At 47.0% G+C, this 25,418-nt stretch overlaps 1 protein-coding gene across 1 annotated transcript in view; it reads left to right on the plus strand.

Annotated features, from left to right (window-relative positions):
* Positions 1-1,094: 1,094 nt before the first annotated feature.
* The window catches only part of LOC108588901 (uncharacterized), a 903,226-nt gene continuing 878,902 nt past the window's right edge, over positions 1,095-25,418 (plus strand). The window contains exons 1-2 of the transcript XR_013528665.1: positions 1,095-1,450; positions 9,198-9,313. The gene's annotated coding sequence lies outside the window, so the exon portion shown is untranslated. The remainder of the gene's footprint in view (positions 1,451-9,197; positions 9,314-25,418) is intronic.

Here is a 25,418-nt window from a genome sequence, read left to right on the forward strand (position 1 = left end):
GCCCAACAAGCTACCCTTGAACAATCCTAACCTCTGAATTTTTACTGAGATGGGTTTCAGTAACAACTCCATCTCCCATGTGGCATAGCTGGCCTTATGTCAATTAGAGTCTTTATTGCAATGCTGTGGTCTCGGTGAATTGGTTTCTTTGCCTGTGCAGTATGCAGGAAGAGCCCATCAGGCAATTACAAGAGGCACATTCTTTTCTTTACTTTCTTTTTCTTTCTTTTTTTGAGATGGAGTTTTACTCCTGTTACCCAAGCTGGAGTGCAATAGCACGATCTTGGCTCACCACAACCTCTGCCTCCCGGGTTCAAGCAAGTCTCCTGCCTCAGCCTCTTGAGTAGTTGGGATTACAGGCATGCAACACCACACCTGGCTAATTTTGTATTTTTAGTAGAGACGGGGTTTCTCCATGTTGATCAGACCGGTCTTGAACTCCCGACCTCAGGTGATCTACCCGCTTGGGCCTCCTAAAGTGCTGGGATTACAGGCAGGAGCCACCGCGCCCGGCCATGCACAGAATTTCTTTAGTCATATGAGTGTCGACAAAGTCTAACTCTGTAAAATATTTGAAGAGATTTATTCCGAGCAAAATATAAATGACCATGCCCTGTGACACAGCCCTCAGGAGGTCACGTCCTGAGGTGGTCAGGGTACAGCTTGTTTTTATACATTTTAGGGAGGCATGAGACATCAATCAAATACATTTAAGAAATACATTGGGCCGGGCACGGTGGCTCAAGCCTGTAATCCCAGCACTTTGGGAGGCCGAGGCGGGTGGATCACGAGGTCAAGAGATTGAGACCATCCTGGTCAACATGGTGAAACCCCGTCTCTACTAAAAATACAAAAACTTAGCTGGGCATGGTGGCGCGTGCCTGTAATCCCAGCTACTCGGGAGGCTGAGGCAGGAGAATTGTGTGATCCCAGAAGGCGGAGGTTGCGGTGAGCCGAGATCGTGCCATTGCACTCCAGCCTGGGTAACAAGAGCAAAACTCCGTCTCAAAAAAAAAAAAAAGAAATACATTGATTTGGTCCAGAATGACCAGACAACTCAAAAAGGGAGGGTGGGGTGGGGTTGGGGGCAGGGAGGTGGACTTCCAGGCTATCGGTAAATTTAAACATTTTCTGGTTGACAATTGGTTGAGTTTGTCTAAAGATCTGGGATTCATAGAAAGAAAATGTTCAGGTTAAGAGAAATGATTGTGGAGACAAGGGTTCTTTTGAAGTCTCATAGTGGTTGCCCTTAGAGACAGTAGATGACAAATGTTCCCTATTCAGACCTTTAAAAGGTGCTAGACTCTCAGTTAATCTCTTCAGGATAGGGAGGACATGGAAGAAGAAGATCTAGCTGTGTGAACAGAGACTTTTCACAGATGCAGATTTTCCCCACAAAGGATGGCTTGGCAGGGCCATTTCAAGATACCGCAAAGAAACATGTTTTGGGGTAAAATATTTTTATTTTCTTCTTGTCTCATAATGTTATGCCAGTGTCAGATTGGAAAGTAAGTCATGAGATATATGGTTAAAGAAAACCCATCTGATGAGCATTTATGGTTTGTCGGGCATGACTCCCCAGACCCCTTAGGAATTTGGGCAAGATTTAAAAAATCATAAGCCTGTGGCAGGAAACCAGAATAAAGAAGGACAGATTCCTGACTCGTGTTGGAAACATGGAGGGCTATTTCCCCGACCCACTGGCAGAGCAGACAGAAAAGAATCAAATGCATGGAGCTCACAGCTCTGCTGCCTGCTTTTGTTTCTGTTTTTCAAAACAACTGGCCTGAAGTTAGCCCTGAGAAGAAATCCCATTTTCCACCATTGCCCCTTTCTTCCTCTTGAAGACAGAGAGTCCTACCTTGTAACAATACCAAATGATTACAGTGTTTCAGACGCTGCGCTTCGCATTTACATAAGTTATCTCATTTAATCTTCACAGCGGTGCTAGGAAGTACAGGCTAATATTATCCCATTAATAGCAGCTGGCCCAAGAGGTTACATTGCTTGCAGGGATTTGAACCAGCTTGCCTGTAATTTCCAACTCAGCTCTATTCTTTGGCAAATATAGAATGAGGCTGCTTTATTCTCTCTGGAAGGCACCCCATCAAGTAGTTGAAGACAGATATCATAGGCCTGCCTCAATTCCTTTTACAACAAGGTTTGGTCTTTGCCCCAGGTATCAAATGGTTCACATATGGCTGGGTTAGTCCCTTCCCTCTGGATGTGTTCAAACAGATTTTTTTTTTTTTTTTTTTGACAGAGTCTCGCTCTGTTGACCAGGCTGGAATGCAGTGATGCGATCCTGGCTCACTGGAATGCAGTGGCGCGATCCTGGCTCACTGGAATGCAGTGGCGCGATCCTGGCTCACTGGAATGCAGTGGCGCGATCCTGGCTCACTGGAATGCAGTGGCGCGATCCTGGCTCACTGGAATGCAGTGGCGCGATCCTGGCTCACTGGAATGCAGTGGCGCGATCCTGGCTCACTGGAATGCAGTGGCGCGATCCTGGCTCACTGGAATGCAGTGGCGCAATCTTATGCATTTACATCCGTTATCTCATTTAGTCTTCACAGTCATGCTAGAAGTACAGGCTAATGTTATCCCATTAATCCCGGGTTCAAACAGTTCTCCTGCCTCAGCCTCCCAAGTAGCTGGAATTACAGGGGCACGCCACCATGCCCAGATATTTTGTTGTTGTTGTATTTTTTAGTAGAAATGGGGTTTTGCCATATTGGCCAGGCTAATCTTGAACTCTTGGCCTCAAGTGATCCACCCACCTCAGCCTCCCCAAAGGTGGAGATTACAGGCAGGACCACTATGCCTAGCTTTGTTTTTTTTTTTTTTTTTTTTTGAGATAGGATCTTGCTCTGTCACCCAGGCTGAAGTGCCGTGGCCAGATCTCGGCTCACTGCAAACTCTGCCTCCCAGGTTCAAGCAATTCTCCTGCCTCAACCTCCTGAGTAGCTGAGATTACAGGCGCGCACCACCACGCCCATATAATGTTTGTATTTTTAGTAGAGACAGGGTTTCACCATGTTAGTTAGGCTGGTCTGAAACTGCTGACCTTGTGATCCGCCTGCCTTCGCCTCCCAAAAAGCTAGGATTACAGGCGTGAGCCACCCTGCCCTGCCAGGATATCTACCCTTAGCTAGGTATTGTTAGCAGTATGAATCCACAGGGTCTGTTGCAAACTCAATTCTTGCCTTCTTGGAGGAAATAATTCCACTAAGGGGTATAAGGTACAGAGAGAGACCAAGGCAAGTTTTCGATAAGGAGTGAAGGTTTATTTAAAAGTTTTAGGCCAGGAGCAGTGGCTCACGCCTATAATCTCAGCACTGCAGAGGCGGGTGGATCATGAGGTCAGGAGATTGAGACCATCCTGGCTAACACATGAAACCCCATCTCTACTAAAAATACAAAAAAAATTAGCCAGGTGCGGTGGCATGTGCCTGTAGTCCCAGCTACTCGGGAGGCTGAGGCAGGAGAATTGCTTGTATCCAGGAGGTGGAGGTTACAGTCAGCCAAGATCACATCACTGCACTCTAGCCTGGGTGACAGGCGAGACTCTTTCAAAAAAAGAAAAAAAAGTTTTAGGCCAGGAGCAGTGGCTCACACCTGTAATCCCAGCACTTTGGGAGGCCAAAGCAGGCAGACTGCTTGATTCCAGGAGTTCCACACCAGCCTGGGCAACATAGTGAAACCCTGTCTCTACAAAAAAATACAAAAAATTAGCTGAGCGTGGTGGTGTGCACATATGGTCCCAGCCACTTGAGAGGCTGAGATGGGAGGATCGCTTGAGCCCAGGAGGCAGAGGTTGCAGTGATCCGAGATCTCTCCCCTGTACTTCAGCCTGGGTGGCAGCTTGACACCTGCCTCTAAAACAACAACAAAAAGTTTTACTTTCTTTTGTTTCTTTACTTCTCTAATACACTTGCTTTCACTTTACTGTATGGACTAAGCCCTGAATTCCTTCTTGCATGAGATCCAAGAACCCTCTCTTGGAGTCCGGATTACCCCTTTCTTGTAACAACAGACTAGGGTTTCAACAAGGGAACCGCCAGTAGAAAGGAAGAGCCTGGGTCCAGGAGCACTTACCCGGGAGCACGGCTGGCTGAGTGATGTCAGCCTGTATCTGCTAGCTACTTTTCCCTCAATTTATAGCTCCTGTTGTCCTCATTTTCCCCAGGGGAATCATGTGGGTTATAGACTGGGAAAGATTTGAATGACTGTCCCCCTTTACTCATCTCTGAACCTGGCAAGGCTAAGCCTCAGCTATTACCTTTGGGTTACATTTGGCTGATCTTGGGTAAAGATTATGGCTAATGTATATGAAAGTGATATAGGACCAAAGTGATATAGGAGTTAAAAAGAAATTATTTAGGCAGATAGTGAGGGTAAGGAAGTCCTTGTTAAGATTTTCCTTCTAATGAAAAGCAACCCCCAAATCATTTTTCTTTTCCAACAAAGAGCAGCCTGTAAAATCGAGGTGCAGACATAGACAAGCAAGCTGAAAGCTTGCAAGGGTGAATGCTGGCAGCTGTGCCAATAGAAAAAGGCTACCTGGGACTGGGCACGTCCAACATGGCGTCTCCATCTTCCCTTCTCTTTGCCAGTCATGGGTACAGTAAGGGAGCAGGCAACATGGCTGCCGGCCAAGTGAAAGTCCATTTACATAATAAGATTAGGTCGAGGTGGCCAGCCTTCCCCACAAATTATGTAAACGTCACACCTGGTCCAACCAATCTGTGAGCCCTATGTAAATCAGACACCGCCTCCTCAAGCCTGTCTATAAAACCCAGTGCACTCCAGCTTGACCTGGAATTCCCATTCAAGCATCCTTCTCTCTCGGAAGAGTGAGAGAGAGAGCTGTTCTCCTCTCTCTTTCTTTTGCCTATTAAACCTCAGCTCCTAAACTCACTCCACGTGTGTATACGTGTCCTTAATCTTCTTGGTACAAGACGATGAGCCCCAGATATTTACCCCAGAAAACGACGCCACATCAAAATCATGAATATTATTATTAATTATTTCCTTGGTTCGGGATGAAGGAGAAACACCTGATCTTTTATTGAAGGGCTAGTGGTGTGGCGGGTGGTGAGTTAGTAACTGAGTCGGGCAAAGCCAGCCCTCTCTGCAGCATCCAGGCTGCTGTAGGGATGCAAGTTTAGCATGGTGAGAGTGGCTAGGCATGCATTTTACCTGAAGGGAGTGTAAACAGTAACTTCAGCTCTAACCAGGAGGGCGACGCACATAACATCATGTAAGGGATGCTTGTGTAGATGAGATCACAGAAGCAAAAACAGGCTGTAAACTTCAAGTGTGGTGCACAGGCTTATTGTTTTCTTTTTTTTTGTTTTTGAGACGGAGTTTCACTCTTGTTACCCAGGCTGGAGTGCAATGGTGCAATCTCAGCTCACCGCAACCTCCACCTCCTGGGTTCAAGCAATTCTCCTGCCTCAGCCTCCTGAGTAGCTGGGACTACAGGCACGTGCCACCATGCCCAGCTAATTTTTGTATTTTTAGAAGAGACGGAGTTTCACCATGTTGACCAGGATGGTCTTGATCTCTTGACCTTGTGATCCACCTGCCTCGGCCTCCCAAAGTGCTGGGATTATAGGCGTGAGCCACTGCGCCTGGCCCGACAGGGTTTCACCATGTTGGTCAGGCCGGTCTTGAACTCACAACCTCGGGTGATCCACCCGCCTTGGTCTCCAAAGCACTTGGTTTACAGGCGTGAGCCACCATGCAGTTTCATTCTGTCTCTGTAACGCACAAACCTGTTACCATGAACATTAAGACTTTCTTGTGGAAGGCCACCTTATGCTGGCCAGGCTGCCGGAAACAACCGAAGCATTTTTCTCAGGAAGAAATGGCTGAAAGCCCGTGGTCTTTATTGATTTGCATTTGCAGGCCATAGCTCCTTATCGCTTTTCTGCTCTTGCTAGCCTGATGTTTGCCCGTGTAATATATGAGTCTGACCAGCATTGCCAAGTCCTAAGCAACTGGAGAGGGAGTGGGGGGATTTGTGTTGAAAAGTCATTTGGGAACCCAGGTTCTTGGGTTCAAGCTCTCCTTGTCTCTGTCCCTACAGAGAAACAGGGGCCAATATTGCTTCTCTGTGGGGTCCCAAGGATGAATCATTTATACTTTCAAAGTTCTTTGAGATACTTGGTTGTTATATAAACATGAAGCATAATCATGATGAATTATAAGTGAAGCAGACGGAGGTTTTAAATTAAGTAGCACCATTGTGTTATTTTTCATCAGGATTCAGAGCAGCCAACCTTCCCAGCAGAAGTAACTTAGATAATTCGATTCTCTCACTTAACCAGGACTGATCACTGCAGGGATAGAAATTAATTTCTTGAAAAACAGCTGCTTGTTTTCTTCCCCAGCAGCCTCTCTCCAAGCTTTGCAAATGTGGTCGTAATGAAACTATGGTGGTGTGGGGGCACAATACGCGCTTCTCCAACTTTCGGCTTATCTGAAGAATGACCAGGATATATGAATGTCCTCTGAGCACCAACCACCGTGGTCATGTCCGCCCACACCAGATCGAATGCTTAAAGGGACTGGGTGTGCATGAACTGAATGATTCAGAGCTTTAATGAAATGAGGCTCAATCTGGCTGGTAATTTGTCTGAATTCAATCCTTCCAAACAACCCCAGTAAGGGATAGCGTTGGCACTGCCAGGATCCACTGTTTGCCACCTTGCCAGGAAATCAACAGGAAGATGGTATGTGAGTTGAGCTGAAACCTTGTACTTTTTTTTTTTTGAGACAGAGTCTCGCTCTGTTGCCCAGGCTGGAGTGCAGTCGTGTGGTCTCAGCTCACTGCAACCTCCACCTCCTGTATTCAAGAGATTCTCCTGCCTCAGCCTCCCAAGTAGCTGGGATTACAGGTGCCTGCCACCATGCCCAGCTAGTTTTTGTATTTCTAGTAGAGACAGTGTTTCACCATGTTGGCCAGTCTCGAACTCCTGACCTCAACTGTTCTACTGCCTTGGCCTCCCAGAGTGCTGGGATTATAGGTGTGAGTCACTACAGCCAGCCTAAACTCTTACACTTCTGTTTACAGATTCTGTGACATGCTGCAGACAGTTTGGTGCAGCTGAGTTGGTCACAGGCTATCAACTTGGATACAAAGCTGGAAATATGAGCTAAGGCAGGGAGAAGATTGGATAGGTCTGAGAAAGACAGAAACTAATATTCACTTGAGTGCACACCCCATGCCAGTAACACCCCCTATTTGCCCACCTTGGGTTCTGCCATTCAATGGCTGTATGATCTCAAGGAGTTTGCTGAACTCTCTAAGCCTCAGTTTTCTGATCTGTTAGATAAAGGCATTGGGGCCAGGCATGGTGACTCATGCCTGTAATCCCAACGCTGTGAGAGGCTGAGGCAGGTGGATCCCTTGAGTTCAGGAGTTTGAAACCAGCCTGAGCAACATGGGGAAACCCTGTCTCTACAAAAAAAAAATACAAAAAATTAGCTGGGCATGTTAGTACACACCTGCAGTCCCAGCTACTTGAGAGGTTTAGGTGGGAGGAGCTTTTAAACTCCGGAGGCAGAGGTTGCAGTGAGCAGAGATCATGCATTCCTGCCTGAGTGACAGTGAGACCCTGTCTTAAAACAATCACACAAAAACAACTGACCATTAAGGTTAATGAATTCCTGTTCCTGCAAACTGCCTTTAGCTGCCCTGCATCAATAATGGGACTTCTGTGACTTCTTCCCCTCATTTGAGGTTGCCAGGCTCGTCTCGAACTCCTGACGTCAGGTGATCCACCTGCCTCGGCCTCCCAAAGTGCCGGGATTACAGGTGTGAGCCTCCGTGCCCAGCTACCGTGGGGCATTCTGAACCCATGCCTTCAGTGTTTCTTGCCTTTCCATGCCTTGCCAATGTGCAAGCCCTTTGTCCTCTCCCGAGAGGGTGACTTTAGCAGTTGTGACTTAGATTGTCCCAGTATTGACATCTGCACTTACTTGAGGTTAGGGTCTAGGGGATTGAGTGACATCTTGTTTCTTTCCGCTACAGAATAAGCTAATTTCTTTAGTCTCACACATGATTTCTCTGAGCAAATGTTATTGATTGTCACAATTCTCAATGCACACCAGTTTAAAGGGAAAGGGAGGATGGATGGGAATATCATTGTGTGCTAGTCTACTTGATGATATGCTGTGATAATTCAGCTTTAAGAAAGTGGTGCTTTTCTAAGAAACCACATGTAAAAGCATTAGGGGATTTAGTGTCAAGGTGAGCGGTGGCGTGTTTGTGGGTTGACATTTGAAGCTTTTTACTGTAAGAGGAATTGGCTCATGCAACACGTACTTGTCAGAGGGAGCCTAGGTTCTGCTTTTTGGTCATATTGGCCAAGACACTTAGCTGCTCTGAGCTTCAGTTTCTTTGATGGTTGATGACAAGTGAAGGATAATATAAAGAAAAGCACATGGGGATTTCAGAATATCAAGCTGGAAGGCACATTTGAAGTCATCTTCTGTATCAGTTAAAATTAGAGTTGGTTGCATATGACAGAAAAGTGCAACGTAACAGTGGGGTAAATAAGCTGGAATATCCTTTCTCTTTCAAGGTGAAGACACTCCAGACATGGTAATGAATTCCCGTTGAGTGGCATCCCATTGAGTGACTCCAGGGCTGCAGTAGCGGGTTCTCCTTTCAAGCTCCAGACTCCTAGCCCAAATCTGCCATCTCTATTATGTGACCCTTTCCCTCATGTTACAACATGGCAGCTAGAGCTGCAGCTGTCACATCTGCATTCATAATGCAGTGTACCATGGTAACACGTAGGTTTGTAGGAAGAAAGAAGGAAAGAAAGACTATTGGGAGGTAACCAACAGCCTCTGCCAGTGGGAAGTAACAGAGAGCCAAGCATAGCCAATTTCATTAACACATTATACCCAAGAAATCTTACATAAAATGTTAACTGTCTGGGATATGGAGAGGAGGTGGGAAAGTTACATTGTATATTAACAGAAATCTGGAAACTTCTAGGTGCTTCTTAAAAATAAGCTGTCTTTAAATACAAGTTCAATTCTGTTAAAGTGACAAAACCTATATTTATAAGAACAGCAACTGAATGAATTCAGAAGGCTGGCTACCAACCAGTCTCATTTTCCAAAGTAATTTAAGACTATGCAAATTCAACAGTTTCCTTTCCAATTGTTTTATGCAGATGGATACAACTCAGATTCCTAAACATGATTTCCACTTTGACCTTGGCGGGAAGGATGTGCCAACTCTGTCCCTGTTGTTAAAGACCTTTGGTGTGATTCTAGAAGCATTGACCTGGTAAGCTTATGCTTAGGTGTGTGAATGGGGTGGGGGTAGGGAGGTTGCTGAGAACGTGTCTCAGAATCATCTAGAAGGTTTTACACGTTGTAAACGTCTCCGTGTCAATCTCCCAAATTGGGTTGTATTGGAAATACTGGGGGTATAGGGTACGAAGCATTGAAAAAGTTATCTGGAAAAGTCCATGGATTTCTTTGAGCCCCCATCCCCTTATTATCAAATGCAGCAGCAAAAGCATGTGAAGGGCTGAGAGCAGTGGCTCACCTCTCTGTTCCCAGCACTTAGGGAGGCCAAGGCAGGCAGATCACCTGAGGTCGGGAGTTGGAGACCAGCCTGACCAACAAGGTGAAACCCCGTCTGTACTGAAGATACAAAATTAGCCGTGTGTGTGGCACCTGTCTATAATCCCAGCTACTTGGGATGCTGAGGTTGGAGAATTGCTTGAACTACGAGGCGGAGGTTGCAGTGATCCATGATGGTGCCATTGCACTCCAGCCTGGGTGACAGAGTGAGACTATGTCTCAAAAAAAAAAAAAAAAAAAGCACGTGATGTCTTTAATGTTTCTCAGGAGACTCAGATGCCACGACGGGTGCTGCCCCAGAACAAATAGCCAGCAGAAAAGGAGAGACTTGGCTCTGTGGCTCTAATGTAACCACACTAACTGACTTGGCTCTGTGGCTCTAATGTAGGTTTAATTGCGGGGCTGTTGAATGAGGAAATGGGAGGAAGCCTCAAATCTGTCTTACTGAGGAGTTTGGGGCTAGGGTTTAAAGAGTTTTGGAAAGTTCCAAAGCATGGAGATCGTTGAATGGGTGAAGAGTACAGAGTAAGGTCGTGGGACAGGGAGAAGAAGAAACGTATTCTGATGCTGATTCTGTCCCTCTGTGGGGGTCTCTACCTGGTTGGCATCAGCTTTTCTGCTGTAATTTAGGATCTGCTTAAACAATTCTTTTTTTTTTTTTTTTTTTTTTTTTGAGACAGAGTCTCACTCTGTCACCAGGTGCCAGGCTGGAGTGCAATGGCGCAATCTTGGCTCACCGCAACCTCCACCTCCTGAGTTCAGGCAATTCTCCTGCCTCAGCCTCCTTAGTAGCTGGGATTACAGGCACGCGCCACCACAACCAGCTAATTTTTGTATTTTTAGTAGAGACGGGGTTTCACCATGTTGGCCAGATGGTCTAGATCTCTTGACCTCGTGATCTGCCCGCCTTGGCCTCCCAAAGTGCTGGGATTACAGGCGTGAGCCACTGCGCCCGGCCAAGCAATTCTGAAACAAAAGCCTCATGACTCTAAGTCAGAAACCTTATTTATGGGAACAGGGAGGGTACAGATAGTATCTTGTGCTACCTATGGGTTACAAGAAAGTGCGTTAAAGTGCAGCTTGATCGATGCTTAATTATAACCATAGTTCTGTCCAGGATTCTTGTTAACCCTGTGAGGACAGCTTCACTGGGACCCTGCAGAGCAGCCAGACACAGTGGTTCATGCCTGTAATCCCAGCACTCTGGGAGGCTGAGGTGGGCAGTTCGATTGAGTCCAGGGGCTCAGGACCAACCTGGCAATGAAACCCTGTCTTCACCAAAAAAAAAAAAAAAAAGGAAAGAAAGAAAGAAGGAAGGAAGGAAAGAAAGAAAAGAAAGAAAGAAAGAAAGAAAGAAAGAAAGAAAGAAAGAAAGAAAGAAAGAAAAAAGAAAGAAAGATCTGTATCTGTGTGGTGACAGGCGCCTGTAGTTCCAGGTACTGAGGTGGGAGGATCGCTTGAGCCCATGAGGCAGAGGTTGCAGTGAGCTGAGATCACACCACTGCACGCCAGCCTGGGTGACAGAGCGAGACCATGTCTCAAAAAACAAAGAAACAAGCACCCTACAGAACAAATGAGGTAGCTGTATCTAGACATATTTTATTACCACCACTAAACAGGGAGTGCAGCCATGAAGCGCTTGTGAGAAAAATAAAATCATCCTACCAATAACAAATCGTTGCTGAGCCCTCAACTCCCCGGCACTGAGGAAGATAAAGAAAAAGCAGGACGGCCGGGCGCGGTGGCTCACGCCTGTAATCCCAGCACTTTGGGAGGCCGAGGCGGGTCGATCACCTGAAGCTGGGAGTTCGAGACCATCCTGGCCAACATGGTGAAACCCCGTCTCTACTAAAAATACAAAAATTAGCTGGGCATGGTGGCAGGCACCTGTAATCCCAGCTACTCGGGAGGCTGAAGTATGAAAATTGCTTGAACCTGGGAGGCGGAGGTTGCAGTGAGCTGAGATCATGCCACTGCACTCCAGCCTGGGTGACAAGAGTGAAACTCTGTCTCAAAAAACAAACAAACAAACAAACAAAGGCCGGGCGCAGTGGCTCATGCCTATAATCCCAGCACTTTGGGAGGCTGAGGCGGGTGGATCACGAGGTCAAGAGATCGAGACCATCCTGGTCAACAAGGTGAAACCCTGTCTCTACTAAAAATATAAAAATTAGCTGGGCACAGTGGTGCGCACCTGTAGTCCCAGCTACTCGGGAGGCTGAGGCAGGAGAATTGCTTGAACCCAGCAGGCGGAGGTTGTGGTGAGCCGAGATTGTGCCATTGCACTCCAGTTTGGGTAACAACAGCAAAACTCCGTCTCAAAAAAAGAAAAAAAGGAAAGAAAGAAAGAAGGAAGGAAGGAAGGAAAGGAAGGAAAGGAAGGAAAGGAAAGAAAGAGAAAAAGCAAGACCTAGCGTCTGCCCTCAGGCAGTCCCCAACCCAGACCCAAGCAGCGGGGAGGTTAACAGGGCAGAAATCCACCAGCACCAGGGGTGTCTCTCTGTGCCATGCAAGATGAACCTCTAAATATATTCTACACATATTAAGTATACCTGGGTCCTGAAGGAGGTAACACCCCCGCTTCCGGAAAAAGCTTTTGGGAACACATTTCCTTTTGTGCTCCCACCTCTTGTGTGTGGGTGAGGCACAAACATTTGCTGGCAAAAATCCCTGCTCCTTTCTGCTTTCATGACAGCATTCATGTGGGGTGACACTCACAGCTGGGTTTTGCTCAGAGTGGGTCACCAGATCTTGTTCTTTTCTTGGTGGAAACGTGGGGGGTGGAGGGGAGTGGGGAGGAGGAATCTCTGCATGTGGGTAAATGACTACGTGTGTCACCTCTCCCAGCTCCCGGAACTTGTTAGAACACATTGTGAACTTGTTGGTTTCTATGAAGACTAAAAAATACCCACATTGGAGAGATTGCCATACTCAGTGAATTCAGACCTGACGTCCCCCTGCTTTGGTCTTGGTTGGGGACTCCCCGAGGGCATGTGCTGCGCCTTGCTTTTCTTTGTCTTGCTCAGTGCCCGGGAGAATGAAGATTTGCTGTTGATAGGATGGTATTTGTCTTGCAGATGCTTGATCGCTGCATGCCCTGTTTTTAGTGACTATAGTAATGTATGCCTAGATACAACGAACCACTTCGTTCTGCAGGCTTTTTGTCGGAGAGAACCTCTTTTCCCTCGAGGAAGGTGGCCTTGGCTAAAAGCTGAAATTCTAGTGCTGTGATAGGAGATTTTTTTTTTCATTGTAACAACCCTCTGCAATGGAGCCCATCATTTCTACAGGGCGTTTCTTTTCCATGTAGATGAGTTATATTCTTCGCAATCATCTTTAGGTCAAGGTAGATTTTTGTTGAGATATGGAATAAAATAGATTAAATTGCCAAAAAGAAAGAAAATCCTCTTTGTTGAATTAGTTAACATGCATGGCTGTGAGTATGTGTGTGTGTGTGTGTGTGTGTGTGTGAGTGTGTGTATTTGTGTGTTTGTGTGTATTTGTGTGTGTGGGTAAGAAGGAGAGAAAGAAAGAGGAAGAGAGATTATATCTAGATGAACAACAGATGAAAGGGGAGAAATTGGCTGACACCATTAGTCATCAGGAGGTAGATATACTATTGGAAATAGACGCTTGGTACTTCAGAGAAAAATTAGAGACAAAGGATCTTTCAGCAATGCAAGTTTGACTTCCTGGGCTGCAGGAAGGGCACCCTCACTAGCCATTATGCCATGAGAGTACAGTGAACAAAGGAAAACACACAAATTTATCCCTTACGCATTTGGGGTTGTCCTTACTGCTGTGTCTGATCTCCACTGGCAGGAGCCAGACCTCACAATCTAAACTAAAACCCGATTGGCTAATAACTTAAAACTTTTCTAAACAGGTAAAAGCAGTAGAGAGCTGGGACATGCCTGTGAGCACGTCCAGCACAGATAGCCTGGTTAAAGTACAAGGACATAGAATGTACTATGTGCCGGTAAGCATGGCGTGTCTCACAGCTACATAGGATGGGGCTTAACAAAGTTATTAGCTCACTTACTATTTAACAAGAAAGGAAACCTAAAAAAGAACTTTTCGGCCAGGCGCGGTGGCTCAAGCCTGTAATCGCAGCACTTTGGGAGGCCGAGGCGGGTGGATCACGAGGTCAAGAGATCAAGATCATCCTGGCCAACATGGTGAAACCCCATCTCCACTAAAAAAAATCCAAAAAAATTAGCTGGGCATGGTGGTCCACACCTGTAGTCCCACCTACTTGGGAGGCTGAGGCAGGAGAATTGCTTGAACCCAGGAGTCAGAGGTTGCAGTGAGCTGAGGTCGTGCCACTGCACTCCAGCCTGGCACCTGGTGACGGAGTGAGACTCTGTCTCAAAAAAAAAAAAAGAACTTTTCTACTTCCCACACATACTGGAATCATTTATGAGATTTTACAAACTGGATTCTCCCTCTGAGGCATTTGATATGTTAACATAAAAAAAATCACATTATAAATTGAGAAAGGAAGAGAATGAGACTGTTTCTTCTACAAAGGGTTACAGCCTGCATGGTGGCCATCCCACAAGATAGGAGACACAGCTGCCAGCCAAGACCAGAGACAGGCACTTCAAAAGAGGAGTGGTTGGATAGGAGCTTTCTGCTGGACAGGTTGGCTGAACATACATACTCAACAGGTTACGGAAGGAGCTATGGATATTCGTGAAGGAGGTCCTGGCACATGTGTATTGAACAAACATGCATGTAATACACTGCCAATGTTCACTTTGGGGTGGAAACTTCACATTTAAATGTATTACAGCTAGGTCGTGTGCATCAAAAGATCTTTCCAGGATATCGAGGCGTGCAAGTACACAATCTCTGTACGCTGGCCAGAATTAGTCCATTGTGGGTGGTGTGTTGTCAGGAGAAACTTACTTGTCCTGTCAAAGCTGTAGCTATGGCGGATGGAACAGGGGTCAGTTAGACAGGGTCTGTGAGTTGGACGACTTGTGATTGTTTTAACGTTGCTTATCTGGAGGCCAGAGGTAGAGAAAAAGAAAAACCTTGTGTCAGAAAGTAGTTTATTCTTTAAGTATGGGGTGTGTGACTTGACCCTTGCCTGGCATACTCAGGAGTTCTGTTGATAATTTAGTATCTTATTGCCACAAAGAGTGTTCTGCCAGTCTTGGGGTCTCTATTTTGACATCAGCGCTGGTCAGTTGTTGTGTCTAAACTGTAAAACGGTGGAGGTCTTAGGAGGCGAGCCCAATATCCCACCCATCATGGCTGGGAACTCAGCTGGTTTTTTTTTTTTTTTTTTTTGAGATGGTGTCTCATTCTGTTGCCCAGGCTAGAGTGCAGTGGTGTGATTTCAGCTCACTGCAACCTCCGCCTCTCAGGTTCAAGTGATTCTCCTGCCTCAGCCTCCCGAGTAGCTGGGATTACAGGCACCCGCCACCACGTCCTGCTAATTTTTGTATTTTTAGTAGAGACCGGGTTTCACCATGTTGGTCAGGCTGGTCTCGAACTCCTGACCTCAAGTGACCTGCCTGCCTCAGCCTCCCAAAGTGTTGGTATTACAGGCGTGAGCCACTGCGCCTGGCCAGAACTCAGTTTTTAAGATTTTTCTGGGGTCTTCTTGGCCACAAGGGTGTCAGTTTGATTGGTTGGTGATGGCGGCAGTGGAGGGGTTATGATTTTATTTTAAGTTTGTAGGCCAGAAATTCTGGGATTTAGGGTGGAGGTGGCTGGTGGGGGTGGTGGGAAATGAAAAGTGGGCAGCGAGAGGGAGTGAGGGTCTGGGAGTGAGTTTGATGTTACTCCCCAGTTTAAAAACCACTGTTCCAAATGACATGAACAGGACTTTTAATTTTTGCACAGAATCGACTGAACCATCCTGAGATCTTGCCACACACCGACAGAGAACCTTGGTTTTCTTGCCAAGTGCGGCAAGTAGTTTCGTGTTCACCTCTCAGGGAGTGTGAGGCACCGAGTTAAGAAGTTCTTGGCAACGATTCTGCCACGAATGCTGGAAAACATTTACGATTCAGAACAGGCAGTGAGTATTAGGAGCCGACTTCTAAATTTAGAGATGATTCATGCAATTTGGAACGGCATTGTTTCAAGTCACATTTTTAAAAACACAGCAGGTGGCCCTTCATGTTAAAACATTGTTTGCATTTTTCTGAAGACAGGACTTTGGAACTTAGGTGGCGGCTTATAGGGGGCAGCAGGGGGACAGAGAGTTTGTTGAGATGATGCACTTTGGGGTAACTAAGCTGGCTACCTTCGACCTTCCGTACTTTGTGGTTTTAGTTTATTCAGTTCTCTGTAGTTTTTTTTTTTTTTTTAATTTTTTTTTTCCCAAGACGGAGTTTCGCTCTTGTTACCCAGGCTGGAGTGCAATGGCGCGATCTTGGCTCACCGCAACCTCACCTCCTGGGTTCAGGCAATTCTCCCGCCTCAGCCTCCCGAGTAGCTGGGATTACAGGCACGCGCCACCATGCCCAGCTAATTTTTTGTATCTTTAGTAGAGACAGGGTTTCACCATGTTGACCAGGATGATCTCGATCTCTTGACCTCATGATCCACCTGCCTCGGCCTCCCAAAGTGCTGGGATTACCAGCGTGAGCCACCGCGCCCGGCCCAGGATTCTATTAATCTGTGCCACATGATTCTGTGACTCCATTGCAGATGAATGTTATTATAATCAAACTTGACAGAAAAAGAAGAAAAAGGTCTATAGAGTTATGAGATGGGCTTATCTGATCTTTCTGTGGCAAGGGAGGTGTTGGTCAAATACAATCTGTCCTTGGGTCTGTCTTCCTTTTACGTTTCAGAATCATTTTCAGTTTTGTGGAGTGGTATGCATTTTTGGATATTTGACATGTTCAAGGCAGGACAGAGTGAGCAGAGTTGGAACTTTATGGCAGATTAAAAGATCTAAAAATGGATCAGCTGCAACTTAGCTTTCCTTCCAGTGACTTTACATTTAGCAAAGTTCTGTGTTCCTTTTAAGAAATGTCTGTGCCAAGCACCGTGACTCACACCTATAATCTCAACACTTTGGGAGGCCGAGGCAGCCGGGTCACTTGAGGTCAGGAGATCAAGACCAGCCTGGTCAACATGGCAAAACCCTATCTCTACTAAAAACACAAAAATTAGCAAGGCATGGTAGCGCATGCCTGTAGTCCCAGCTACTCAGGAGGCTGAGGCAGGAGAATCACTTGAACCTAGGAGGTGGAGGTTACAATGAGGCAAGATCATGCCATTTTACTCCAGCCTGGGTGACAGAGTGGGACTGTGTCTCAAAAAACAAAAAGGATCAGCTGCAACTTTGCTTTTCTTCCAGGACAGAAGAGTCTTTATGTTTAACAAGTGTGTTCCTTTTGAGAAATCTCTGGGTCAGGTTCAGTAGCTCACACCTGTAAACTCAGCCCTTTGGGAGGCCGAGGTAGCCAGATTGCTTAAGCTCAGGAGTTTGAGATCAGCCAGACAACCTGACAAAACCCCATGTCTACAAAAAATACAAAAATTAGCCTGGTATGGTAGCATGTGCCTGTAGTTCCAGCTACTTAGAGGCAGAAGGGAAAGGTGGCTTAAGCCGAGGAGACAGAGGTTGTAGTGAGCTGAGATTGACCCTGTCTCAGTATAAAAAATCAGGGCCAGGCATGGTGGTAGCTCACACCTGTAACCCCAGCATTTTGGGAGGCTGAGGCAGGCGGGTCACAAGGTCAGGAGACTGAGACCATTCTGGCTAACACGGTGAAACCCCGTCTCTACTAAAAATACAAAAAATAAGCCGGGCATGGTGACAGGCACACATAGTCCCAGCTACTCAGGATGCTGAGGCAGAAGAATTGCTTGAACCCTGGAGGCAGAGGTTGCAGTGAGCCAAGATCACACCACTGCACTCCAGCCTGGGTGACAGAGCAAGACTCCATCTCAAAAATAATTAATTAATTAATTAAAAAACTAGCCAGGTGTGGTGGCACACTCCTACCATCCCAGCTACCCAGGAGGCTGAGTCAGGAGGATTGTTTGTGTCCAGGAGTAGGAGGCTTCAGGGAGCCATGACTGTGCCACTGCACTCCAGCGTGGGTGACAGAGTGGGACCTGGTGTCTTAAAAACACAACAAAACAAAAAAAAAACAAAAAAGGAAAAAGAAAAAATGTCTGACGGTGAGAAACTAGGGCAGCCTCTGCTTTAGGAGTGGTCTTAAATCAGGGACACCTTTAAAAACCCAGGTGAGTATTTCTGAAAGTCTGTACGCCCATCATGCCCTTGATGGTTTTGATTCAATATGTTCTGAGTAGGGCCTGGGTATATTTATCTTGAAGAAAACCTCTTTAAACCAAGCGATTCTCATCTGCACCCTGGTTAAAATCCATATCCATAAAGAAACCATCACTGGAGGCAATTTGCTGTAATCTGCGGTGCTATCATTCCTCTGAATGACGTAGATGGTTCTGGGAGATGGCCTGGCCTGTTCCTCTAGTTGAAGAGTAAATTATTTCCACAACATCTCCCTGTGTGGTTGTCTGGCCTTTCCATGAATATATGCACTGAAGGGGAACATGGCGTCAGCAGGAAATTCAGTGGCTTTTCTGAGAGCACCATGTGATAGAATAAAATGTCCTCTGTGAGGATCAGAATTTGCTCCACGCAGCTCCCTCTGGCTACGTCATGCTTTGAAGCTGGTGCAAAATAAAAACGAGGGTCCCTTGTTCCAAAATTGTTAAGAATCTCCAGACAGCAGTGGCAGAGCATTAAACCAAGTTTCAAGTTCAGGGACCTTCCCGGCTCAGGGCCCCACGCGACCGCACAGGTTGCAGGATCATGGAGCCAGCCCCGTCTGGTGGTTCCAGCCCTTTGCATCCTCCAGATGCAATTTCTCCTTGTCTTGGAGCCTTGTTCATAGAGTGCTGCAGTTTTATAAAATAATGAGCTGTGTTCACTCTGAGAAAGAGAAGCGGTAACTGGTGGCCAGTGTGAGCAGACAGCTTGAGTTAAAATGTGGGTTTTAGCTGGGTGGCTGTGGTGCAGTCATTGTCTCTATCTGTGGGGTTGTTTGTGGTACAGTAATTGTCTCCATCCATGAGTTTGTTTTGAGGATTGAATCAGGTGCAAGAGCCAAGCTTTCAGTCAATGTCAGCTGGTTTGATTCTGTAGACACTGTTCTTATTTTGATCCAGGGCTTGTGACATTCACCAGCCTCTTTTTTCAATAGTGAGCTGGGTTAGTATTTGCTTGTTTCTGTAGCTCTGGTATCTCCACCATTTTTCGTGATCCTGCAAGGGGTCCTGGCATCTTGGTATTCCACGATCCTCTCATGCTGCTCCAATCCATCGTCCAGCAGCCAGAGTGAACTTTTTTTTTTTTTTTTTTTTGAGATGGAGCCTTACTCTGTTGCTCAGGCTGGAGTGCAGTGGTGCCATCTCTGCTCACTGCAACCTCCGCCTCCTGGGTTCAAGTGATTCTTCTGCCTCAGCCTCCCAAGTAGCTGGGATTACAGGTGCACACCACCATGCCCAGCTAATTTTTGTATTGTTAGTAGAGACAGGGTTTTGCTGTGTTGGCCAGGCTGATCTCGAACTCCTGACCTCAAGAGTTCTGTCCCTCTGGGCCTCCCAAAATGCTGCACTTACAGGCATGAGCCACCGCGCCTGGTCCAGAGTGAATTTTTTTTAAATGAACACTAAAGTGCATCAAACCTCCTACCTGAAGCCCCGTAGTGCCCTCCCCTGTTGCCTCTGGCTAGAGCCCACTTCCCTTTGCTGTCCCTGACCTCCTGGGTGAACTTCACTACACTCCTACCTTATCTCACCACTCTTGCTATTCAATCTTTGGACTAAATAAATAAAATGAAAATAGAAATGAATTCTAATATAAATGAATAAATACATTTATTTTATTTTTATTTTTATTTTTTGAGACGGAGTTTCGCTCTTGTTACCCAGGCTGGAGTGCAATGGTGCTATCTCGGCTCACCGCAACCTCCGCCTCCTGGGTTCAGGCAATTCTCCCGCCTCAGCCTCCCGAGTAGCTGGGATTACAGGCACGCGCCACCATGCCCAGCTAAGTTTTTGTATTTTTAGTAGAGACGAGGTTTTACCGTGTTGACCAGGATGGTCTCGATCTGTTGACCTCGTGATCCACCCGCCTCGGCCTCCCAAAGTGCTGGGATTACAGGCTGGAGCCACCGCACCCGGCCAATAAATACATTTATTAAGTATTCATCTAATAAATATGTATTGAGCACTTTCTAGTAGCCTCGTTATGAAACAGCCGGTACTCAGTGTTCGATCAATGTCAGCTATGACTATTATTGATGTTATTACTCAGCAGCAGGTAACTGCTGGGTGCTGGGGATTCACAAGTGAACCAGAGAGACACAGGTATTTAGGACATAATCACACATCTTCTGAACTGAGTAAATCTGCAAACTCTGCCGTGCGCTTACCCCGGCCCCCGATCTCCTAGCCCTCATGCAGTTTCATCTGGCAGGAACGCTGTCCCCAAGCCCCTACGGACCTGCTAAATCTGATTTCTTTCAGCTAGGTTGAAAAGCTTTCCCCAACACCACCAATTCTGCAGGTGCCGCTCCTCTGTGGACCCTGCCACCTGCAGCCCTGCTTAATGACACACCCGCCTCTACATGGAGACTTTATCACAGGCAGGCTGGAATATTTGTTGAAGATGTTTTGGGGGTTTGCACCTCCAGTTTCACATCTCCTGCGCTTTGATTCTTCTCTCGTCTTTGTCTGATAATCGTTCTCTTTGTTAAATCAACAGTTGTGTGAACTTGGACTTTGTTTCTCTGAGGCCCAGGTTGTTTCATCTGTAAAGGGAGTGAAGAGCACATCTCTGCCTCTCTCACAAGGTTCTGGTGAGGGTCAGATGAAGGCATTCCTGGGAAAGGGCTTGGTTTGTGGCAGCAGCGCTCTCGGGAGATGGAAAACACCCATAATTACAGATTTTTAAGTGTCTTCCACCTCCGTTAGGAGGCCTACAATTTCTGTCTTGTTGTTATCTCTTGGATGTAGACCCCTTCTGTACCTGTTGACACCTGGAAGCCTCATTTACCAAACAAACTCACCTTCATTTAACATCTTTTCCTTTCTCACTGGCATCATTCAAAGACGGATAAATCAAATTTTGAAACTAAAGATCCCTTGAGGCCGGGCTCACTGACTCACACCTGTAATCCAGCATTTTGGCAGGCCCAGGCGAGCGGCTCACTTGAGGTTAGGAGTTCGAGACCACCATGGCCAACATGGTGAAACCCTGTCTCTACTAAAAATACAAAAATTTGGGATGTTCAGCTGGTTCAGCTGTCCCGTCGAGTCTTCAGCTCTTGAGTGGGTAGCTCTGCTGTGCAGCTGGTCGTCCTGACATCTGTCCAGCTCCTAGCAGAGAGGAGGCCCTGGAATGGTTTGCTCCTCTCTGTAGCTGGTAGTGTTATACCGGACCGAGCATAGAAAGTCAACACCAAGACAAAAGTATGCCAAATTGCAGGGTTTATTGCCGGCGACCACGGAGGACTCACGTCTCTCCAACCCGTGGCAGAGAAAGAAGGGTGACAAGACCTTTTTATACCCGTAAAACCACCTTGGGAGTGGGGGTGAGGGGCTTCAGACATTCTGAGGGCTTGTGGATTCTGCAAATCACCTTCTGGGCGGAGATGAGGGTGAGGGGCAGGGATGGGAGTGAGGGGTTTCCGGACATTCCGAGGGCCGGGGACTATTTGACATTCTGATTGTTACTTAGGTGGTTCACAAAAGCTAAGATTAGCATTCGTCTACACATTGTCTGGGTAGGGTGAGGATCACAGTCCTTAATTACTTATTCACATTCGGGTTCTAGAAAGCTGAGGTATGGTTGAGGTATGCAGTTTTATGGGGCTTTTACCATGTCACAGTAGTCCTGATGTCTCTGCAGGACTCTGGACCTCTCGGCAGAGAAGGCAGCTCCTCTCTGCAGCTGGTTGTCCTGTGGCCTGCTCATCTCTGGCTGAGCCTGGGGGATCTTATGGACATTGGTCTGGGGCCTTCACGAGCAGCCCAGAAAAGACACAAGTTCCCAATCTGGTCTGTGAGACTAGCAGCCTGGCCCCTGGTCTGAAGGTGGGGCCTTGTTGGGGACCCGCCCCTTCTGCCCAGGAATCTATCTGCCTCCTACTGCTGTTCATGGTGCCCGGGCTTGGCTCAGCTCTGCTCCAAGATCTGAGCGGGTGCCAACCAAGAGCAGGGAGAAGCAAGCAAGGGCCGGCGTTTGCTTCCCAGGCCCCCACGGGTGCAGGGATGCCTGAGTCCACAGTCATAGTTTGGGCAGCTGCAGCCTCAGGGGATGGGGCAGGGGCCCTTGCCAGCTCCATGGAGTGTTCAGTGTTCAGTGCAGAGGTCATTAGTTGGCAATCTTAAGATGAGATCATCCCGGATTATCCGAGGGGTAACAAAATCTAACCTAAGTCCTTGTAAGAGAGAGGCAGAGAAAGATTAGACAGAGAGGAAAGAGGCAATGTGAAGACAGAGACAGAGCTTGAAGCGATGCAGCCACAAGCCAAAGAATGCCTGCCTGGACGTGGGGGGAGGCCCCTCAGTGCCGAGGCAGGAGTCTGAAGCCTCAGCCGATTCCCATATACATAATGAATAACTAAGATCACCTTAGTTATAACTAAGATATCACTACCATGGTAGTTATCTCTATAACCATAGTAGTTACTCATAGGTGATCTTAGTTATTCACAGACGAATGATCTCAGTTATTCATAGGTGATCTTAGTTATTCATAAAGTGATCTTAATTCTTTTACTAATGCCTTTCAGGTCACAAAGTGTGAATCTGGGGTAACATTGTGAAAGGAATGACCCTAAGGCAAGACGCTTTAAGCCTTCTGTCACCCCCACATGCGGGCTGCTGGAGGTCACCTAAGCTGTGCGGCAGTGCCAGCGCTGGGAAAGCGCCCGCTGTTTAGCCAGCTAAGGCTGAGACATCTTCCTCTGGGGGGTTAGGAGAAAACTCCACTCCTCCAAGCTCTTGTAGGCCTGATGGCTGTCAGGGAGGCCCGCAGACATCCGAGGGCTTATGTGTCTCTGTGTGACGCTGTGCTTCAGCAGTCACGTTCCAAGTCCACGCGCATTTTCCGCTTTTGCACCTGGTTCCTTTTCTCTTACAAGAGATAATCAGTAAAAGTAACATATACTTAATATCTTTGTACTTTCTTGACAAGTATGGAAAAGCACTGACGCATTCTGCTCCTTACCTCAGCTTGGCTACTAGAAAGTCTTGGGCCCCCATCCCTATGACACGTGATGTACTTGGCCTTATCCCAGACCGCCAATGCCTCGCCCTACCTGCCCTGCCCCCAGCTTTGCACTCAATAAAAGTCAGATACTTGGGGCCACTGCCGGACTCCATGCTTTGGCTGGCAGTGTACCCTTGGGCCCAAATTTTCTTTTCTCTATCTCTGTGTCTTGAGTTTTTTATTTCCACAGTTTCTTGTCTCCACACCAGCAGAGAGGGGCTCAAAGGACCCTGCAGGGCTGGACCCTACACCTGGAGCCGCCAGAAGCTGGAAGAATGAAAGAACATAGCCTTCCGTAGAATCCCCGGAGGGAATGCCCTCCTGCTACGACGAGAGGCCAGAAGATGGAAATTGCATTGCCGGCAGCCACCTGGTTTGTGGTAATTTGTCGCAACAACCCGAGAAAAAGATCACCTTCAGATGAAATACTGCAAGAACCCATTATTTCCGTCCAGGCTGTGGGAGGTGCTGCTGACCTGGCTTCCACTCTGTGTCCACCTGAAGCCTCCATGACAGTGACTGTGTCTTCTCACCTGTTCCCACCTCAAGCACCCTCAGTTGTTGCTTCATTCTGTGGGGGTTTTCTCCAGGGCCCTGGGGATGGGCTGAGTCTGGGCATGGGGCAGCTGATAAGTGACAGGCACTTGACTCCTCCAGGGGCAGCCCTCCACTAGTGAGACACAAGGGTTTTGTCAAACAAACAAAACGACAACAACCAAAAGCAAACCCATCACGGCTTACATCAGTATCACATGGTGGTATCACTTGAGGTCAGGAGTTCCAGACCAGCCTGGCCAACATGGTTAAAACCTGTTTCCACCAAAAGTACAAAAAAAAAAATTAGCTGGGCATCATAGCGGGCATTTGTAATCCCAGCTACTTGAGAGGCTGAGGTAGGAGAACTGCTTGAACCCGGGAGGCGGACTTGGCAGTGAGCAGACACGGCGCCACTGCGCTCCAGCCTGGGCGACAGAATAAGACTCCATGTCAAAGAAGAAAAAGAACATCAACCTGCTAATGATGACAATTAGGGTAAATTAGTTATTTAAGGGGAGACGGCGAGCAGTTTCACTGTAGCTGATGTTGAACTAGGAAGAGGGCCTGAACAAGTCTCAGAAAACGTTTTTTCTTTTTTTCAAGTACAGTTTCCATTTTATTTTTCTCCAGAGAATAGTTGTCTTCAATCTTTTACTCAGCTCCTTACATGGGTTTTGGTGGGCGTCGTGGGGCAGCACCCGCAGGTCTCAATCGGGTGGGGGTGTTCGGTCCTTGCGGGCTTCACGAGATCGTGTTATGCCTGTGTGATCAGAAAACGCTTTGTGGTTTGCTCACAAAAACTATCCCTTACAGGTTGAGAAAACGGAATTCTTTCGCTCAGTTTTAGCTTTTGCTCCATGTTTTTACTTCCTGCATTTTGATGGTTTGTATGCTGTGCATACCTAATACTGAACACGATAATTTACGCAGGAAGGAAACTTGCCCCTGGAACACATAGCCGCCCCTGATCCTATCTGAATGGAAGTAGGAAAGCACCGATTCGGGCATTCAGACATATGAGTCCGGTTCCTGGCTGATCTTGGCAGCAGTCCTTACCTCTTCCTATTGGGGCAGGAAATATGTATTTGAGGATATTTGCTTGGGTAAAAGATGGGTTTTAGTCTTTGAGAGTGTGAAAAGAAAGTGTCTTGGGGCCCCCAAATCACTAAGCTAAAGGGAAAAGTCAAGCTGGGACCTACCTAGGGCCAACCTGCCTCCCATTCTATTCAAAGTCACCCCTCTGCTCACTGAGATAAATGCATATCTGATTGCCTCCTTGGGAGAGGCTAATCAGAAACTCAAAAGAAAGCAGCTGTCGGCCTCTTAAGCTCCCTCCCTGCTTCCAGTTGTCCCGCCTTTCCAGACCAAACCAATGTTAATTTTATGTATGTCGATTGATGTCCCCTTGCTCCCTAAAATGTATAAAGCCAAGCTGTGCTCTGACCACCCAGGGCACACGTCATCACGACCTCCTGAGGCTGCATCATGAGTGTGTGCCCTCAACCTTGGCAAAAACCAACTTTCTAAATTAACCGAGACCTGTCTCAAATTTTCAGGGTTCACAAGATTGTGAGACTTTGAGCAAGTCACATACCTCTCACACTGGGTGGGAAGAACACGGTAGAAAGTCAACTTCCTTTCTTGTGTAATAGAAGTGCAAATCCTATAAAGTAACAGATGTATGAAACCGTTTGGGAACAAGTAAAAGCACTAAACTCATGTCAGAGATTAATCTAAAGATCTTTTCTTTTTCCCTCCCTTCCACCCTTCCTCCCCTTCTCTTTCTCCTTTTTTCTTTCTTTCTCTTTCTTTCCTCTCTCTCTCTCTCTCTCTCTCTCTCTCTCTCTCTCTCTGTTTCTTTCTTTCATTCATCTTGCTGTGTCACCCAGGCTGGAGTGCTGTGGCACAATCCTGGCTCACTGCAACCTCCACCTCCTGGATTCAAGCGATTCTCCCACCTCAGCTTCCCAAGTAGCTGGGATTA

Source organism: Callithrix jacchus, chromosome 2, assembly GCF_049354715.1.
Source record: "Callithrix jacchus isolate 240 chromosome 2, calJac240_pri, whole genome shotgun sequence".
In the NCBI taxonomy this organism is placed as follows: Eukaryota; Metazoa; Chordata; class Mammalia; order Primates; family Cebidae; genus Callithrix; species Callithrix jacchus.